Source organism: Cryptomeria japonica, chromosome 6, assembly GCF_030272615.1.
Source record: "Cryptomeria japonica chromosome 6, Sugi_1.0, whole genome shotgun sequence".
NCBI classification, from domain to species: domain Eukaryota; kingdom Viridiplantae; phylum Streptophyta; class Pinopsida; order Cupressales; family Cupressaceae; genus Cryptomeria; species Cryptomeria japonica.
The window spans coordinates 460,736,331-460,755,352 of record NC_081410.1 but is presented as its reverse complement, the minus strand read 5'-3'; positions in this window follow the sequence as shown (position 1 = coordinate 460,755,352).

The following is a 19,022-nucleotide window of genomic DNA, read 5'->3' as shown; positions in this document are numbered from 1 at the left end:
GAACTTACTGAGTCAAAGGAAATACTTGCCAAATTCAATAAGAGCACTATCAAGCTAGAACAAAATCTTGAGTCAGCTAAACTGGTAAAGAATACCAATGGACTTGGTTTCTCTGAATACGAGGAAGGTGAGACCTCTAGAACAAAAGAAGGAGATGTTTACGGTGAAAATGGATAATAACAATATTGAAAGACTAAATGAATTCAACCACAAAAACCCTAGCCTAACAACAACAAAGATCCACCATAACATATGAAGATTACCTAAGACAATGCAAATCAAATGAAATCACAAAGATTATACCATCACATGTCCAATAGGGTTTTGATCTCCATTCTTCTTATCTCCATTGATCTTGATTGATATATTTGATCTCAGATTTTATATGTGCACAAGAGCTCAACAAAGAACGGAAATGTGGTTGCAAGTAGGATCGCATATGAAAGTTCAAAAGCGTAGTGTAGTCGATTGATCAGTCAGGATGCATAGTTGAGGGTCTGATAATGAAGAAAGCATCTCCTTATATAGAAGACACAATAAGAAATGGAGGGATAAGATTGAGAGGTGTAAAAGATAAATGGTCGGCTATGATTAGAGGGTAGGTAGAGGAAATAAGAAAATAATGAGAGGGTAGGTAGTGTATGAATTAAGAGATGAATGACATGTGTCATAGGTAGAAAAGGTTAATGAATTAATTAAATAAATAAAGATTTATTTAATTAATAGAAGAAGTGGGATTAATTAAATAAATAAGATATTTATTTAATTTAGGAAAAGGATAATTTAAATAAATGTATTTATTTAAATGAGAAATAAGACTAGAAGAGGATAAATGACTTAACTAAATAAATAAAGATTTATTTAATTAGTAGAAGAATTAGGCTAAAGTAATTAAATAAATAAAATATTTATTTAATTAGACTGGACAATTTTAGGTGTCTACATTTTGCCCCTCTTTGAGACAATGCAGCTTGTCGCGTTGTTTCAAAGAAGATAAGATGAACTGATACAAAGTTGCCCCAAGATGGGAATGATATGCCCCCTCGAGAGATTGGATGAAAATGTCTGAAAAGATCACAGACAATCTCTCGATAAGAAATAAAGGGTAGAATGGATTGACCGGATAGGATAGAGTGACAAAGTCACGGGATAATGAAGACTGACTCGGGAGGCTAGGGCTAGGGTAGTTTATAAAATAGACCACGAGGGGAAAACATCCTCATTGTCATCCACACATCCAAGAGATCAAAGTGTAGAGAGAGAATAGAGCAGGAACAATCAACAACAATGGCATTGGTGCATAGATTCGATCGCGTTCGTTGATTTCAGAGGCCAGCAGATGCAGGAGAGCCGATAAGTACTGCAAAACCTCCTTGTACTTTGTCGCAATAAATGTTGTCATTAATGCATGCTAGGTAGCGCAATAAATGCATTTTAGAATATGTCAAACAAGGTCAAAAAATGTCAAGGCGTGTCTGTGTTGGTGCCAGGCGCGTCTATGTTTGTGCCAGGCGCATCTATGAATGAAAAGGTGTCTGTATGCGGGAAAAGTGGGCTGATAAAACTCAATATGTGAAAATATTGTTAGAAACTAGTCCACACACACACACAGGACTTCTTGGTGCAAGCTATGGAGTAATAACGTATTACTCAGCTTCCCAAGGAGGGTCCCATGGTTCTCTATCTCACAATGTCCCTCAAACCAATGTTTTGCTCTCAGATTATTGAGCAAAATGGTTCAGGGATGGCAAATGCAAGAACGAGGGATGCTCTGATAGATTTTTAGTATGAGATGTATTCTAAGCTATGTCTAATTCTAGAAATGCAATAAACTAGATGATAAGATGACAGGGTTAGTATGAATACTATCCTAACATACTATATTTAGTCTATGATTGAACTAAAATGATAAAGAAAGTAATCTAAACATGCATATTTAGTCTACTTCCTGATTTAAAGAGAGGCTAAATGATAAGCATATATGAAATGAGAAAGCTTTGAAAGAATTTGAGCATAAGTGTAATGCTTCAAATTTAAAAGATGATTGTTAAAAATGGAGGAATGAGAGCTCTATTTATAGCACAAACAGGGCAATGGATGGTCAAGATTGAAAGGTTTAATCAAGGGCCAAGTTTGAAAGTTGGGGATCCATGTGCAAAATTTGCACCAATAAAATGGTGACAAATGTCAACTTAGGATTGGGTTGAGAGAAGAGGTTGGAGGCATTAAAGGCCTGAGAAGACCTCAAGGTTATCTAGAGGCTAAGGGTCAAGTCTAAATTAAGATTACCCACTGGATTAAGAGTTAATCCAAGGATAAACCTTTGTGCAAATGATTAAGAGATAATCATGGCCAAAGCATTAAAGACCTGATGAGACCTTTGGGTTGGGTAGAGGTTGAGTCAAAACAAATGTTTTAACCATGTAGGAGGGTTTGAGTTAACCATTAATGGTTATTGGAGACTTTGGGGATTAAGTGATTGAAGGTTGAAAGCCTTCAATGGTTATCAAAGACTTTGAGCCATTTAGTGGTTGAAGGTTGAAAGCCTTCAATGGTTATCAAAGACTTTGGGGCTTTGAGAAGTGACTTCCCTTTGCTTAGGGATGTGACAAAATTTAGAGGAGGGGTTAGGTTAATTAGAAGTGTTTAGAAGATTCTAGAAGGGATTAGAAAGGGGTTTGGGATTTTGTAAGTGGATGGAGGGATAATAGGATTTAATTGAAATAATTTAATTCATTCAATTTGGTTGCAATTTGGGGAAATTAAATAAATTAGATTTATTCAATTTAGGATAACTATTTAATTAAATTTGAATTTAATTAAAAGTGGATAGGGGGGATTTAATTGAATAAAATAATTTATTCATTAAATGGGTATAGTGAATTTAATTTAAATAAATTGAGTAATTTACTTAATTAAATAGAAGAATGTGGATAATTTAATTAAATTGGATTTAACTAAATAAAGAAATGAACATAAAATATTCATTTAGGAATATGGTCATTTTTATACGTCTACAATGTCTATGTCGAATGCGAGCACATTTGTGTTGTGTAGGCACGTTTGTGCTATGTGGGAACATTTGTGTAGAGCAGGTGTGTCTGTGCAAAACATAGGCACATCTATGTATTTCAAGCGTGTCTATGCAGAGCAGGTGCGTTTGTGCAATATGTAAGCGCGTTTATGTCATGAAGGCACGTTTTTGTCTTCTAGGGCAAATCGGCAGTTCTGTGATGAACATATGCTGTCAATTGGATAAGCTGCTAAGAGGATACACTCAAGTAGGTCCTCTAGGGAAGACTAGGATAACAGATAGGGCTAGGATTGACAATTCTGTGATAGAACATACGTTGCCAATCAGGAAAACTACTCAAGAGGATACACTCAAGAAGAGGCCCTAGGATAGGATAAATCAAGGCACTTTGTGATGAACAGGGAGTACCAAGACATAGTACTTTGTGATGAATAGGGAGTACTAATATGAGCAACACTTTGTGATGAATAGGGAGTGCAAATATGAGTAGCACTTTGTGATGAACAAGGAGTGCCACTAGGATAAACAACAACACTTTGTGATGAACAGTGAGTGTCACTAGGATAGAGTATCATAATCACTTAGGATAATAAGCAACATTTTGTGATGAACAGGGAATGCCACTTTAACTGACACAGCTGATTTGTTTGACTGTAGGAGTACCTACCTATGTTGGATTCATGGGAGAGATTCCCATCGACTCAGAGGTTACGACTAGAGCTGACATTTGAGGATAGAGCCACGATTGAGGTTATGGGTTTGTGATTCATTCTGTATGTGCCTGAGTTTCGGGCAAACATGGGATTGCTGACCGCACTTGCTGAGAGATGGCACTCTGAGACATGCACGTTCCATTTGCCAATGGGCGAGATGACAGTCACCTTAGAGAATGTGTACAGGATTCTGAGGATACCGATTGATGGGGAGTTGATACCCTATGATCGAGATGGACATAGGGATTCCCTGAGATGAGTGTTTCAGGATCCGAGACTAGAGATGAGGGCTAGACATGTGGCGTAGGATACCATGACATAGACCAGATTGGCGCTACCAGCGGTGCTGGGAGGAGTGATCAGTGGGTTCCTATGTCTAGATAGGGCAACACAAGGGTTAGATATGGGTTGGGGGAGTACCTTAGAGACACTAGTGCCACAACATACCAGATATGCCTGGGGACCATGCGTGCTGGCGCATTTATACTACGAGCTCCATCAGTTTGTATACCATGGATCCATACGATTGGGCTGTGGAGTGACACTATTACAGGTATGGGCCTATGAGCATCTATCAGTGACCCGACCAATACATTTCAGAGGTAGGGGCCATGGGCACAATTTTGTTCACTTATATGATATGATTACATCTCAGCCGCGGATCGGGAGATTGGAGCACTAGCGCAGGGTCATCAATGAGATTGACACTATGGTATGGAGACCATACCGAGAGTGCGAGGAGTAGGAGGATGACACAATGGAGCTTCCATACACCTTCAGGAGCAAGTATCTAATTGGGCAGACACCCTATGTACTAGAGAGACAGTTGGTTGACAGGGTTTGCAGGCAGTTCGACAGGATTCAGCAGATGCCACAGGGTTCCGGGATGTATGCTCGGACAGTGAGGGATCAGGTACACTTCAGGCCATTATTGTCATATGATCAAGTAGTGATGCAGCTGGTAGAGATGATTCCCTTGCCTTGGGATATGTGACCAGAGATAGAGGATGCAAGGATGGATGCAAAGTATACTGCATATTGGGCTGAGCATCCATTTCCTCGATTGGTAGATCCAGGGGAGCAGATAGATGGAGATGGCGGGGGGGATGAGGATGATGATGGAGATGGTGGGGGTAGAGGCCGATGGAGGAGGTGAGGTGTGATAGGGGAGAGGAGAGTGGCTCCATGGAGAGAGGCTGGAGAGGAGAGACAGGCTCAGGTGGTGAGAGGCCAAGGTGGTTTACCATTACAGATGCCAGCAGCACAGGGTCCTAGACAAGTACAAGGACAAGGATGAGGATAGGGGTAGGGGAAACCATAGGAGCAACCATAGGTACAAGGGCATGAGTAGCCACAGGTATAGCCACAGGTACAGGGGCATGAGAAGCCATAGGTACTGGGGGGAGAGGAGGAGGATGACCTATTGGAGTTGAGGGAGATCTGCCAGGGACAAGAAGACGAGATCTAGGATCTCGAGCGGGAGACAGCTAGACTCAGGAGACAGCTGCGAGATACTAAGCGGGAGAGGGATCAGGCTATCTAGTGTTATACAGAGGCTGAGATGGAACTAAGGGCAGGGAGGCAAGCAACAAAGGACACAAGAGCTGGTTATGCTTATGTTCTATGAGCCAGGGAGGAGATAGGCTACTGGAGAGACCTATACTATGGGGCTGTGCCACCAGAGCAGCGGGCTAGGAGCTTCCGTAGACCATCGCGGAAAGTGACGACCACTGGAGGGAGGGATAAGAGACAGGCGTCCATCAGTGGGGTTATGGGTCCTCCACCACCACTAGATAGAGTGGATAGGAGAGATGATCTTGGGGTGGGTCCTTCTAGGGCTCAGACTCCATCGAGGCCAGGTGGCTCTGAGGGAGGGAGTTCATCATAGCCTTAGAGGGCTCCCTATGTATCAGTTTTGTACCATTTTGTATTATGACACCTTCGAGTGATTTTGTAGCCATATGATTTTGACATCATTGTATCATGACACTTATGATTATATATATATGAGATTCATCCTTATGGAAGCTATATGCATGTGTACCTATGTGATGAGATGTTTCATGATGTATGTTTCTATGTGATGCTTATGATGTGGATGTAAATATGTACATGATGAAATGCAATATTTTTTTGTTCTTTTATGTTTTTAATATGTTTATGCAAATGCAAATTTGAATGTATGAATATGATAATGCAAATGTGAAATGTGCTAATATGTGTTGTGTGCAAGATGTGATGCAATTATGATATCTATATGTATGTATGGAATGCTTATATGTGGTAATGCAGGTGCAACTACATGAAATGCAAATATTTTTGGCATGTCATTATACTCAGTCATGTGATAGAAGACTACACGGACTCAAGAAGGATGATGGAGGTCAACCAAGAAAGGGGGATGGAAGATAGAAGATATGAAAGTGAAAAAGCTTCTTGTGCATTATCATCATTGAGCTTTATTATGGCAAGTAGGTTATGACAATCAAGGCATATGTTTGACCCAGAAAGTCATTATACTCGTTTGCATGGAGATAAGATAGTCACAAACAAGGAATGCCCTAGTTCACACTAGACTCACAGTGTCCTCATATCCTTGGACAAGTCATAGCATTACTAAGAGACAATCCACAGACAGCAAAAGAAAAATAGGTGATGATACCCCATCCTCGCCTTTCTAGTCAAAGACATCCTGGAAAAGCTAAAAGACATGTCACCAACAAGATAAAAATCAAAAGAAAACCAAGACTCGACACCAACATCCACTGCAGTCCTCAAGTTTAGTGTCTCTTGTCACTTGTATAAGTCTTATTTGATTGTGGTCATAATGTTTACTTTCACAAAAGGATAGATAGCACTGAACCATATGTTGTCTGAGTCTGTTGAAAGATTTGATTTGTTGAAGCCCATTGTTGCTTGTGTCTCATATGAAATTGACCAGATCCATGAAATTGATACTTTATTGTGGAGAAGATGGAACTTTATTGCAGATTGGCGATGCAAATGTTGCTTTATTGCGGATTGTGCGCAGATAGACTGAAGAAAGATGTAAGAAACTATACTCCCTGGAAATAGGTGATGCTCTTAGTTCCACACCCATCACTAGATGTAGGATTTGCCTTAGCCACAGATAGGAGTTGATTTATTATGGAATGAAACAAGCGAAAAGGAATGTTTATTATGGATGGCTAACCAATCCTGGGTAGATCAATAACAAGCCATGATGGGAATGGGTAAGTTTATTATGAATGAATAGGCCGCGAGTGTGTGCAAAGTGAAAGGATGAAATGGAATCTTGAAGGAGGGAGGAGCAATGTCTCTACACATGGCACCAGTAACGTGGTTTTCACCATGGTACTTTCCCAGGGAGACACCAAAGTGGTTTTCATCGTTGGATGAAATGTTTTTTTTTTTTTTTTACTCTTTTTTTTTTGTATTTTTGTATTTTTTTTTTTTGTATTTTTATTTTTTATTTTTACTTTTTTTGTATTTTTGAATAAGGATATTCCGAAGAGCTATGTGTAAAACTTGCGAAGGTGCATGTTGTTGATAGGATCCTCCAAAGGTTCACCCTTTGTGGTTGAGAGCTGATATGCACTGGATCCATAGACTGTTGTGATGATGTAAGGACCAAGCCAATTTGGTTCGAACTTGTCCTTCTTCTGTCTATCTAGCTGATTTTTAGGATTTTCCTTGAGAACTAAGTCACCCACCTCAAGTGTATGAGGCTTAACCTTATGATTGCAGCTGTGTTGTTCCTTGACTGAATGATGTGTAGCTCGAGTGACTGTCTTCCTTGATAAAGGAACTGAGATAGAATTACTAGTGTGTGGACTACATAGGCCCGTATGCGTGTCACCTAAAGAAGTTTGGGCATCCCTAATAACAAAGTCCTTTGAGAGCTCTCCATTAAAGGTCCATGATGTATCACTAGAAGGGAATGGATGTGTGGAACAAGTGGATGAGTGATGAAGGCTTATGATTGCGTAAAGAAGTGAAAGTAGGATATCATGATGGAGACTTGGGATCAACAAGTATATTTTTTGACTTAAAATTGTAGAACTTTTGCCCCCAGTTATTTTGATATTAGGGGAGATCAACTCTTGTTCTTTTTTGTTCATAGGATTTTTATCCTTGACTTTAATTTTTGCAGAGCCCAATAGCTTTTGATTTTGATTTGGACTAAAGGACTTTTCTTTATTTTTGACTTTTAGATTTTTCTTTTCAAAGCTTGATTTTTGATCCCCAATGACTAAGGGCTTTTGTAATTCTTGTTGATCCAAGTTTGGAAGTAGAATGGAAATAGAATGAGCAAATGAAATGGTAAGGCAATGTGAGTTCTCAAAAGGGATGGCGATACGCTCAATAGATTCTTCATTGGAATCACTCTTAGGACTATTGATATCAAGAGCTACTTGCACCACTAAAGGAGATTTGCATTCAAACTTAGTAGACACAACACTAGGTGGCTCACACCCAATTCCTTGGCATTGTAAATTGTTTGTAGATTGTTCATGTCAATGGAATACCTTAGGAGATAGTGGGAGTTCATCAACATGAAAGATATACTCACCACATCCCAGGTCTTTAATCTTGAACTTTTCTTTGATCTCGTCTTGTTTTGATGTAGAAGCTTTCAATGATTCTAGATCCACATATGTTGATGAAGGAATAGCTTCTCGATTGACTAAGATTGTTATTTCTGATCGAGGTCATAGATTGTTGCAATATATGAATGGATTTGGAACTGCTTTGATGGTCACTTCAACTCCATTGTGTGGAAACTTGATACATCGATGATATGTAGATGGGACTGCGCTCATCTCATGAATCCATGGACGTCCTAGCAATATGTTGTATGTAAGCTCTAGATCAAGGACATGACAAACCACATCCTTTGTAACTGGTCCAACTCTGAGAGGCAAGGTGACTGTGCCTTTGGATGAACGCTCTTCATCATCATATGCCTTGATGGTAATTTTGTTTGTAGAATTCACAGCTTTATCTGAATATCCCAATTGTTTAATAGTGCTCAATGTACAAATGTTTAGACCTGCTTCTCCATCTATCAGGACTCATTTTATTCTATTTTTGTGTATGAAGGCTTCAATGTGTAATGGTGCATTATGTGGCTAACTTACAGAGGCGTCATCAGCTTCTGCGAATGTGAGGGAGTGTGGAATGGAAAGGTATCCCACCATGGCTTGAAAGTGGTCCACATTCAGATCAATGGGGACAAAAGTGTCTCTTAAGATTTTGTCAAGAATAGCTTTATGTGCGGGGGATATGCATAAAAGCTCAAGGATGGAAATAAGTGCGGGTGTCTTCCCCCACTGTTCTACAAGGTTACTCAGGCTTAGTTGATGAGGAAGTAGTATTTTTAGCTGAAGCAAATTGTAAAGTGAATTTACCTCGGCGAGTTGTAACATTACATTCAGAGGTAGGTTCGGAAGAAGATCCAATGCCTTTTAGGACAATCTTAGGTCTATGGGTAGAATTATCAGGCGTTTTGTCCTTGATGATAATGGTAGAGACATAATTGTCCATGAAAATGTGATTGATAGTTGAATCATAGTCATAAGATGATTTGGTATAGTTGGTTTGGTCATCTATGTCTCTGGCTTTTCCCTTGTCATGTTTTGGGAATGGTTCCTTAAACATTTCATGTTCTTGATTGGATGAGTGTCCTTCAACCTCAATGTCACCTTTATCAATAAGATCTTGTATGATGTTCTTCAGTCGATGACAATTTCCTATTTTATGATCTTTGCTCTTATGAAATTCATAATATTCATCATCATTCCACCAATTTGGTTTGACCTTTGGCTCATATGGAGGAAAATCTGGAATTGTGATTATCTTGTTTGCCACTAGCTTTTTGAAAACGAACTCAAGTGGTTCTCCCAATGGAGTGTACTTCCTTCGTGACTTTGAAGTTGTTTGAGTATTCACTTGATTGTTTGTAGAGCTTGATCCAGAAAAAAATGATTTTGGGTCGTACCGTATTGGCATCCACAACACCATCATTGACTGTGTTCTTGTTTTTATTCCAAAATCTTGGCTTATCTTTTCCTTTAAAGTTCTCTTTGTTTTCTTTGAATATCTTAATGACTCCTTGTTCAATTAGGACCTTCTCTGTTGCTAAAATTTTTTCAATGACGTCCTTGAAGGTGGACAAACAAGCTTTTCTTAGGTCATAACCAATGTCTTTGTTAACATTTTGTGTGAACATCTCTACCATTTGTTTTTGTGGAATTTCACAAGAGAATCTACTGGCTAGATTCCTCCATCTTTGTAAAACTGATGAAAAATATTCTCCATCCTTTTGTTTGGTGTTGCACAAAGTAGTGACTGATATGTCTATCTCTATGTTGTATGAGAAATGTTGGATAAATGCCTCAGCTAAGTCACCCAATGACTTAATTCTAGGTGGGAGTTGAGAGAACCATTCCATAGCTTGATCACCTAAGCTTTGTGAGAATAATCTCATCAAATATGTCTCTTCTACTACTATCTCAATGCAAGCTATGAAAAACCATCTTATATGTGCCTTAGGATCCCCTTTGCCTCTGTACTTATCAAACTTAGGTGTCACAAAGTGTGTAGGAAATGGAGGCATTGGAATGCTTTTGTCAAATGGATAGGGACATATGTCTCTCATTGTGTAAGTTAGCTTTGGTGTATTTATGTCCTCCATTTTCTTTTGTAAATCCTTGATTTGTTGTTCCAAATTGTTCTTGGGTGGAGACCGACTTCTTGGACCATACCCCATGCTTGAGGCATCAATTGGAGGAGGAGCATGTTGCATATATGGATGATATTGATCATACATATGTCCATATGGAGGAGGTCTATAATGATGTTGTGTATATGTACCACTTGGTATAGAGTCATGGTGAGGAATGGAATATCTGCTTTGTCCATGTATACCATACTCTATAGGAATGTCATGAGTTTGTTCTAGTGTGTTGCCCCCAAATTTGACACGGGGTTTCCTTGTGTCCAAATTTTGAACATGCCTTTGAATATCCAATTGCTTTGGTGGTTGATACTCGGCATTGGTATGTGATTGAGTATATTTTTTTGCATAAGACTTCCATAATGGTCTGCGAAGGTGAGTATCATATGCTTGACCATGTGTGTATGGGACCTCTAGTTTTTGAAACAAAGATGATGGTGATTTAGGCACAAGATGTGGTCCTCTATTGTCTCCACTATTAGGCCTCCTTTGATCCATGTTGAGGTGAGGTTGTTGCAAAGGTCGATTTTCCATTATTTGAGATATGTCAAAATCATGAGGGATCTTGGCTCCACTTTGTGCCATTACTTGTAAGAAGTATTGTCTATCTCTCCTTATTATTTCCTCAACCAATCGATTGAAACGAGGATCCATAATGGTGTCTTCCACTTCTATTGAATGTACTGAAAAGTTGTCCATATTATCATTGTGTGTACTATTGTACTTTATAGTATCCATGTTCTCAACATTTGGAATGTTTCTATAAGAATCCATGTCAAGTAATGTAGTATGATCAGAATTGAAGAAGATATCAATGTCATACTCATAAGAAGTCATGTTTGCGGACTATTGAGCCTCTTTAGTTTCTCTCCTAGATTTTTGGGAACAAATTTCAACCATGAACTAGGTATTGACCAACGATGTATGAGACTAGATGAAAATGGAAAAGAGTATGGAAGACCAAGAGTTGGATGGAATGTAAATGAAACTGAGGTGTACTCGCAATGTCCAAAGTGTAAGACCAAGTATGTATGTAGTAGAGTAGGTGTGACTTCCAAAGAGATGATAGTTTCTCTTGATGAGGTAAGTTGACCTTGACTCTAAGTAAGACCAAATGAGACCCAAAGGTGATAGACCTTGATGAGGGACCACTTAGCAAAATGTTGTTGTATGTAGAGTGTTGACAAAGTATGATGAGGACAAGCAAGTGACCTTTTGACTCAAGTTTAGACAAATGTGAATGTAATGTAAGGTGTAAAGCAATGATGGACTTTGTGAGACCCAAAGACAGGTTGAATGCTAGATGAAAACCCAGAGAGATACCTAGGAAGCTTAATAAGTTTGAAACTGACTATTTCTTGTTTGCTGGATTATGAAAGTTTTTCAATTCTAAATGTAGACATGCCTGTATACTTCACAGATGCACTTAAATGACACAAATGCTATTCTATTAGACATAGATGCGCTTAAATGACATAGACGTGGTTTTGTTAGACACAGACGTGTTTCTGAGATGTTGTAAGTGCAATGTTGCTCAAAAGACACAGACGTGTTTCTGCCCTTCACAGATACGTTTAGATGACACATGCGTAGTTCTATCAGACACAAATGCATTTCCGAAAACTTTGTGCAATTTTTCCAATCTATGAAATGACTTGTTGTGACCAAATCTGAATTTTTGACTATTTTTCATGACAAGAGGACACAATGTTGATGAGGACTCAATGTTTTCAAGTGTTTCGACTCAAAATGACTCAAAGAAAAGTGTGTTGTTTGATGTAAAATTGTTTTGCATACACTTGAAGACACAAAAGACACAATGTTTTGATGTTTGGTCTTGAATGTTTGAATGTTCAAAATAAGACAAGCACAATTCTTATGGCTGGCTAGGACAATAGTTGTTGATCCCACATGGGGTTTCCCTCGAGGCTACGCTATTTAGAGCGGATACTTAGATGCTTGACCCCACTGGCTCCACCCTTGGCACTCACTTTTTGGGGCAGCCAAGCATCAGTCCCCACAAAAACTCCTCGTGGCGAACTTTGTATCTCTACTAAGAACCGTATGTGTGTGGGTCGCTCCAGAGGTCTGACCTCCTGACCCAACAACTAGAAGGATTTTGGCTTCTAAAACAAAAAGGTGCTAATAAGGGCATCCACTTGTGTGGCCATACATGCGGCACTTTTAGCTCTGTAAATATAGAAGACTCAAATAGGTTTATGGGGAGACATAGTGTCGGTATGAACTAATTAGCACACGTTATCCATAGCTTTCACCATGAATACAGTTGTTTATAGTGGTTCGGAAGAGGTGGGTTTTCCTCGCTACCACTTGGATCATTCTCTCCTCACTAGTAGTCCTAATGACCACACGAGGAGATAGGCCCTCTAAAGATGAAACAAAAAGAGCCTATTGCTCAAGACACAAAAGACATTGGTTCAATTTTAGTGCACCAATTGAAGTGTTTGCTAGTCTATGAAAATAAGGCACACAATAAAGATAAAAAACCCTTGCCAAGGTCCTGCAACAAAATATCTATTAGTAGTTTCAAATGATCACCCCTTCCTATAAGCACACAAGTTAGGTAAATTTTAGATCCAAAAGACACTGTGAAATAGGGGCCTTCAACAAAACGATTTTTTTTTTCTTTCAAGACAAGCTACACCAATTTCGTTAGCTAGATCTGAAGATGTTAGCTCAATATAAACCAGATCTAAAATCCAAATGATGAAAAACCAAATCAAAGAAACTAAGATGCAACAACTACACATAGACACGATTATCAGAAATACAAACGCTATATAAATTCGTAGACGCAATTATATCTGACACAGATGCGGTTCCTGAATACAGACTTGGTTCCTTAACACAAACGCATCTGAAGACTTCACAGACGCGACTAGGGAACACAAACGCTCTTCCTAGAAGATGCAAAAAAAAAAATACTGTTGAAGGTGCAGACGCAATTCCAGATGTCATAGATGCAATAGAAAATCAAAAACATGATCTCAAAATGTGCAAACGCGAAAATGTGGAAATGTCATCGGAAATGGCAGATCTGCAACTTCAAAAGCACAAAATCTGCAACAAAAGATCTTAAATGCAAAAGGGACAAGAGTCCCATCGGGCGTGCCAAAATGTGTACGGTGAGAATGGATAACAACAATATTGAAAGACTAAATGAATTCAACCACAAAAACCCTAGCCTAACAACAATAAAGATCCACCATAACATATGAAGATTACCTAAGACAATGCAAATCAAATGAAATCATAAAGATTATACCATCACATGTCCAATAGGGTTTTGATCTCCATTCTTCCTATCTCAATTGATCTTGCTTGATATATTTGATCTTCGATTTTATATGTGCACAAGAGCTCAACAAAGAACGAAAATGTGGTTGCAAGTAGGATCGCATATGAAAGTTCAAAAGCGTAGTGTAGTCAATTTATTAGTCAAGATGCATAGTTGAGGGTTTGATAATGAAGAAAGCATCTCCTTATATAGAAGACACAATAAGAAATGGAGGGATAAGATTGAGAGGTGCAAAAGATAAATGGTTGGCTATGATTAGAGGGTAGGTAGAGGAAATCAAAAAATAATGAGAGGGTAGGTAGTGTATGAATTAAGAGATGAATGACATATGTCATAGGTAGAAAAGGTTAATAAATTAATTAAATAAATAAAAATTTATTTAATTAATAAAAGAAGTGGGATTAATTAAATAAATAAGATATTTATTTAATTTAGGAAAAGGATAATTTAAATAAATGTATTTATTTAAATGAGAAATAAGACTAAAAGAGGATAAATGAATTAATTAAATAAATAAAGATTTATTTAATTGATAGAAGAATTAGGCTAAAGTAATTAAATAAATAAAATATTTATTTAATTAGACTGGACAATTTTAGGTGTCTACAGGAGCATCAAAGAAACAACCAGTACCAAAGGATAAAGGTAAGCAAAAGTTCAAACCTGTTTGCTTTAGTTATCTCAAGGAGGGACACACTACTAATGTATGTAGAAGTAAGGCTTACAATAACTTTCCTTATTTTCTAAACAATAAGCCTAGATCCAATAGATTCAATGGTAATTGTTATGCATGTAACAAGTTTGGACATAGAGCATTTGAATGCAGGTCTGTCATGCACAATACTGGAAGGTATCCTAAAAGGAGTAAATGAGTTTTTTCTGAACCCTCTGGGAATGGGAACCCAAACCGGTTTAATACCTATAATTATCACTCAGGAAGCTGTGGCTATCAAGCGACAACTGGATGGAGAGAAACCTGTTTGATCTATCATGGTAATGGTCACACTGCTACAACATGCAGAAGGAAGAATGGAAACATGAACAATGGACCTTCGAGAGCACTTGGAATGATTTGCTATTATTGCAACAAACCGGGTCATACAACAAGATTCTGCAGAACGAAAAAGAATATATCAGATGATATACCGGTAACTCCGGAAGGAAAGATAGATGTTGAAATCTTTCAAGTGGATATGAAGAAAGCCTGGAACAAGAAGCCAGAAGAAGTGATTCAAGAAGAACCGGTTTCTGCACCTAGTGTGGAAGTCACTGAACCGGCAAACTAAGCATCAGAAAAGCTTAGGGGAAGCAAACAGTGAAATATATCAAACCCTCGGTTTAAACTGATAAAAGACCTTAACTGGTAAGTGATACCTGTCAACTAGCAGAAGACCGGAAATGGTAAAAGGCAAATTAGGGTTTACGCGCTAATAGTGGAGCATTTATTATGGTAGGTGGAGAACTTGTTTAAAAGGATTTTGGAAGTCATTTTTCACTTATCAGTTGTCGGGCGAAGAAGTTTTTTAAAGCACAGAGCGACAAAAAGCGATTTGGAGTGCAATTCGAAGAATTTCCAAAATCTTGAAGAAGAATTAGAAGCGAACATCAATCGGTCAAGTGTAGAACTCAAAGCGGTATTCCAGCAACTGAAGGAGTGTGTGTCGAAGTGTAATTTGGAAGCCCTAAATTTCAAATTACGAAGGTATTTCTCAAATTTCTCTATTTATCATGGCTTTCGTATCACACTCTAGCCCTAGTGCACTCATTGATCTAGTAGACTTCATTCAACTGAAGGAAAAATACAATGCCCTATCTCAGATACCCGCTAGTATTATAGTGGAGGAAGGCATTTCTGATTACATTGACTACAAGATTGAAGACTTAGGATCTCTTGTAATCCATTCCCAGTTGAGTTTGTTCTGTGGGAAGGACAAGAAGATTAAACTGAAATTTAGCATCCTGGAAAAGAAGAAGCTTCACAATGCAATCTATTTCCTTGAAGAGTTTTCAGATGATCACATCTGAATCATTATGAGTAGAGTGTACAGTGATAAAATGTACTTAGAGTGGACTCATGATATCACACCAGAAGTGATTCATGTCGTTACCAGTTTCTGTAACATTGGTGATGTGCCAGCCCTAAGGAAGATCTGCAAGATGGAAATGACCAAGCTCACCGGTTCTGTGAGCAACTCACGGGGAATGACTGTCAATTCCATCAAGGATGATCTAGTCAAATATGTGTGTATGGTGATAGGATACTAAGCGTTCCATGCCAACAGAATCAACTATGTCTCTACTGCAGTAGTAAATGCTGCCTACCGGATGATCATGGAAGATGCATCATTTGACTTATGCACCTGTATGCAAAGGTAACTTCCGGTGAACCTAAAGGCGATTAAACAGGACAATGCCTTGAGATTTAAGTTTGGACAACTATTGGTTGGGTTGTTTTTCTACTTCCAAGGTCACTTCCCAAGAGTCAGAGATATTCAGTGGTCTGTCGATCAACCAGTTACAAAGAAAATCAAGGAAAGCCTTCAAGCGGTTGGAACCGGTTATCCAGAAGTTCTGAACAAATACTCTGATGAGTTCAGACACAAAATGAGCCAAAGAGTGAGAATATTAGGTGATATTGTCAAGAAATATAAAGATGACATCTGCTTCACCATCGGAGTTGATGAGTGCATAATGGAGGCGATTGAGCCTAGATAGGAAGAAGTGGAACCGATGGGATATGAGGTAATGTATGACATGCTAGATGGGTATGCCTCTACCCTACTCGCCTCGCCCCTTGATCCAAAGGCAAAGAGAACTAACACCTATTTGGAAAGGGTTACACTAGTTGAAGAACTATCAGTAAAGAAGGGAAAGGCAGTGCCTTCAGTATCGGCACCAGTTACGACAGAAAGTCCCAAAGTGACCAAGCGTTCACCAGCAAAGAAGAAACCGAAAGCTGCACCTGCCAAAGTCTTTGAGAGAAAGCGGAAGACAAAAGACACTGCACCAAACTTAGAGGACACTGTGTTTGAAGAACAACCTAAGAAGACTAGGCAAATGAGGTAAGAGACAAAGAATGAACTAACAACATATGCATCGGTAAATATTGATATTTCCTCCTACAAACCTTTCACACATTGTCAAAGAACTATTAAAATTTTTTGAAGAAAAGTACTTGGTGATTTGAAAGAGTGCTTTGATGATTTTAATGATGATGAAAAGAAGGAAGTTGAATAGTAAGTTATCAATTATTTATGTATTAATGACTGGTGGCCATCAAAAATTAAATCTAAGACACCTAATTCTTTGTATAATTCTTTAGATAACAAGTGGTGCATTGCCATAGAAAAGGAACAAGAAATAAGAGAGGAATTATTTGCACAATACCTTCCTAATGTGCCTAAAGCTGAACTTTATGAAGTAGTGGAAAGATATAAGGGCCTCTTCTTCATGAGAAGAATGAGACTCTTGTTGCTAGAAGGAAAATTTCTTGTAGTGGTAAAAGATACCCACTCTCATACGCAAGCCACTTTAAGGTTGCATCAAGTGGCTGAAGCCAATAGGAAAGCAGAGCAAGAACTGGCAACCAATAAACCAGATGAGGTATATGACAGTGAAGGAGAATAGGTCATTGATCAAATGGATCCTATTGATGTTGATGCCTTGAATGGTGAAAATGTCACTCCGGGTACACCATCAAAAGTGGCAGGACAGGAAAAATAGGACAAAGAAAAGGCTACCAAGGAGCAAGTAGAAAAAGAGAAGAAGCAACAGGAAGTTGAAAAGAAGAAATAGGCAGAAGAAGAGAAAAAGAGAAAAGAGGAAGAAAAGAAAAAGGAGGAGGAGAAGAGGAAACTAGAAGAGGAAAAGAAAAGAAAGGAAGAGGAGAAGAAGAAACAAGAGGAAGAGAAGAAGAAGAAGGAAGAAGAACAAAAAGAAGAAGAGAAATGATAGGAAGAAGAAAAGAGAAAGGAAGAGGAGAAGAGGAAGCAAGAAGAGGAGGAGAAGAAGAAGGATGAAGGAGAAAAGGAGCGGAAATAAGAAGAGAAGAAGAAAGAAGAAGAGAAGAAGAAGGAAGAAGAGAAAAGAAATCAAGAAGCAGAGGAGGAAAAGAAGGTAGAAGAAGATAAGTTAAGAGGCAAAGAGAAGGAGGAAGTGGCACAGAGCACATAGGTGGAGACCCCAAAGGTAACCAGTAGTCAAGCCAAATCGGCTGACTTTACCAGTCCCATTGACCTCCAATCTGCTAATGAATCGGAGCTTCTACAAAGCATTAAGCTTGCTCAAGAATGCCTAGAGGTGATAAGGAGGAAGAAGGAGAAAGACGTGATCCAAGCTGCAGTGGACACTCTTACCAGTTTGATACCCAGTACCAACCTCCCCAGTACTGATTCCTCTCTGGCCCAACTAAAACTCTTATGCATAGTTGTGGAGGACCAGGTACAAAACCTGGAAGAGGTTGCTGAAGCACATGCCAAGAAGGAGCATCAAAAGGCTTTAAACACTGCCTTGGTGAAAAAGTTACATGAGCTCTGGTCTGATCTGCAAAAGGCACAAAAGGACATCAGAGATGTAATGGATGAGGGGAAATTGTTGCTCAGTAAGATATGTATAACCCATCTATTTTGTGATGATATGCTTTCCCAAAAAGACAAACTGCAAACTGATTTGTAGACTTTCTTAAGCACCTTCAAGACCCCATTTGACTCCTTTACCATTTATGGGCAAACCGTTCACCGGTTTCAACTTTAGGCTGCAAGAATTGATTTGGAGATCAGCAATTGGACCAAGGATTTGTAGGAACTACAACTTGTTCTACTACCAAGACTGCAAATACTTCATAAGTGCTATCTCAATCTAGATGTCTTGACGGTTACTCAAGAGATGAGTGCTTTGGATGCCATGGAGGAATAGGTATGCCAGATGCAAATGGAGAATGAGGTTGCTACTTCATTACTTGATTCATGGTCCTTATCCATGAAGCAATTTATACAGGACTTTAAATCAGTTTTTGACAAGTTTCGCTCTTTATTGTCATAAACATTTATTCAACTAATAGAAACAGGGGTTATTCAGCTGTATTTTGTCATTGTTGGCAAAGGGGGAGAAGTATTCTGGTATTTAAAATTTTGATGCATGCTATGTATACTCATGTTTATCTCTATAAGGAAGTAGTATACATTTTATTTTCTACAAGGGGATAGTGTATATTCTTAG